The following is a 2,856-nucleotide window of genomic DNA, read 5'->3' as shown; positions in this document are numbered from 1 at the left end:
ATGAAACTAAAAAAAAAAAAAAAAAAAAAAAAAGGGTTCTGATGAATGTAGGGGCAGGACAGGAATAAAGATGCAGACATAGAGATTGGACTTGAGGACATGGGGAGGGGGAAGGGTAAGATGGGACAAAGTGAGAGAGGGGCATGGACATATATACACTACCAAATGTAGAATAGATAGCTAGTGGGAAGCAGCTGCATAGCACAGGGAGATCAGCCTGGTACTTTGTGATCGCCTAGAGGGGTGGGATAAGGAGGGTGGGAGGGAGACACAAGAGGGAGGAGATATGGGGATATATGTATATGTATAGCTGATTCACTTTGTTATACAGCAGAAAGTAACACACCATTGTAAAGCAATTATAGTCCAATAAAGATGTTTAAAAAAAAAATCTACAAACATTAAATGCTGGAGAAGGTGTGGAGAAAAGGGAACCCTTTTGCACTGTTGATGGGAATGTAAATTGATACAGCCACTATGGAGAACAGTATGGAGGTTCCTTAAAAAACTAAAAATAGAACTACTGTGTAACCCAGCAATCCCACTACTGGGCATATACCCTGAGAAAACCATAACTCAAAAGGACACATATACCCCCATGTTCATTGCAGCACTATTTACAGTAGCCAGGACATGGAAACAACATAAATGTCCAATAACTGATGAATGGATGAAGAAGATGTTGTACATATATACAATGGAATATTACTCAGCCATAAAAAGGAATGAAATTGGGTCATTTGTAGAGATGTGGATGGACATAGAGTCTGTCATAAAGAATGAAGTAAGCCAGAAAGAGAAAAACAAATATTGTATATTAATGCATATATGTGGAATCTAGAAAAATGGTACAGATGAATCTATCTGTAGGGCAGGAATAGAGACGTAGATGTAGAGAATGGACATGTGGACATGACAGGGAAAGGGAGGGTGGGACGAATTGGGAGATTAGGCTTGACATAAATACACTATCATGTGTAAAATAGAGAGCTAGTGGGAACCTGCTGTATAGCACAAGGAGCTCAGCTCTGTGTTCTGTGATGACTTAGATGGATGGGGAGAGGAGGGAGGGAGGTCCAATAGGGAGGGGATATAGGTATACATGTAGCTGATTCACTTTATTGTATAGCAGAAACTAACACAACATTGGAAAGCAATTTTCCTCCAATTAAAAAATAAATAAATAACTGCCCATGTTCAGCCAGCAGTGATTAAAGAAAAGATTTTTCTCATATTAGACAATAGTCATGACTCTTTAAACAAAAAATATTCCAAAGTGAAAGTGGTAAATATTCCAAGCTAGGTGAGAACAGCTAATTTTCTTTAATTCTGAGCTCACCAATCATCTCTTCATTTGGACTCCTTGTATCTTTACACCACACAATGTGCTGGTTCGGAAATACTGATCTTTCTAAAATGTAAAAAATGGCACTTTGGTTTGTAATTCAGATAGAGCTGGGATGTGGGTGCAGATTGCTGTTTGACCCAAAAGAAATGCAAACTTGCCCCTCTCTTTATGAGGAGGTAACTTTCCACTTGAAGCAAGGCTTCTGCTGAAGTTAGGCTCCTGCCCTTCCTTCTTTGAAGATCATATTTCAAAGACTTGGTCCAGGTGCTTGAGCAAGACATTCCTGTACTGTAAAACCTTCAAGAAGCTTTTAAAAAGACCTACATCTCACAGAGGCAGATAGAGAACTTAACGATTCCAAGTTCTCTAAAGTAAAAGCACCAAGAAGAGGCAGATCAGGGGCCTAGAGTCGAGGAGAATCCTGTCTGAAGTTTGGTCAAGCGAGTAGGGTGTTAAGATCTTTCTGGTCACAGGTAAATTCATCCACTGACACCTAAAAACCAGCTAAACTGTTAAGACATCTGCGAGCTTAATCCACTAGAGTTCAGTCCCCTCAAAGGATCAACCACTTCTCACCCCTACAAAAGACAGCAATTCATCATGAAAACGATTCTTCTGGAAGCAACCACCGATGTCAGAGACCTCGGAGCCTCTTGACCTCGGAGCCTCTTGAGAAGTGTCCAATTACAGCTTCTTCCTCACCAAAACCACTAAATTCCAGGAAAAGGAGCCAGCTTGCTTTTAACAAGCAATTTTCAACTAAAGAGGAGAGTCAGAAAGATTAGAAGTGAAGGTCAGCATTTCAATTCCTGTTCTTTTGTTTAATCTGCTCGGAGGTCGTGTCAACTTTTCACATGAATGCCTAGCATCATCTAGTATCTCTCTCTTTTTCTCTCTCTCAAATCTAGAATTGCATTTCTAAAATGCATAGAGAATTTTATATGTAGACTGGAAGATAATTTTATTTAGTAATTAAGTTGTGCTTTATTCTGAAGTGAACTTGAGGTAATTTATAAAAAATATATACATTAATATGTTTATTCAACAAATATTTAGATACTGTGGTAGGAGGTGGTGATTCAACAGTGAAGAAAGCATGGCCCTCGTTTTCAAGTGACTTAGTATCTTTGGGAACAGACAGACCAACAAAGAGAATTACAATAATTTAATGGACTTATGCTCTAGGAAAAGACGCTGATACATAGGTAAAAAACATGAGGAAGGACAATCAAGGTGACATAGAGGCTAACTTAACACCTAAACTGTATGCCTCAAGGTTCTAGACTCTTCGCTGGAGCTACACCAAGTGATGGCTCTGAGCTTCCCAGCAACCAGTGCATATATAGAACCTGCAGGAAATTCCCTGGTGGTCCAGTGGTTAGGACCCTGTGCTTTCACTGCTGAGGATGTGGGTTCAATCCCTGGTTGGGGAACTAAGATAGCACAAGCCAGCCGCATGGTGCAGCATGGAATCTTATATGTATATGTGTGTGTGTGTGTGTGTGTGT

This window comes from Lipotes vexillifer, unplaced genomic scaffold, assembly GCF_000442215.2.
Source record: "Lipotes vexillifer unplaced genomic scaffold, Lipotes_vexillifer_v1.1 scaffold133, whole genome shotgun sequence".
In the NCBI taxonomy this organism is placed as follows: Eukaryota; Metazoa; Chordata; class Mammalia; order Artiodactyla; family Lipotidae; genus Lipotes; species Lipotes vexillifer.
The sequence above is the reverse complement of the archived record's forward strand: the minus strand, read 5'-3'. Positions refer to the sequence as shown.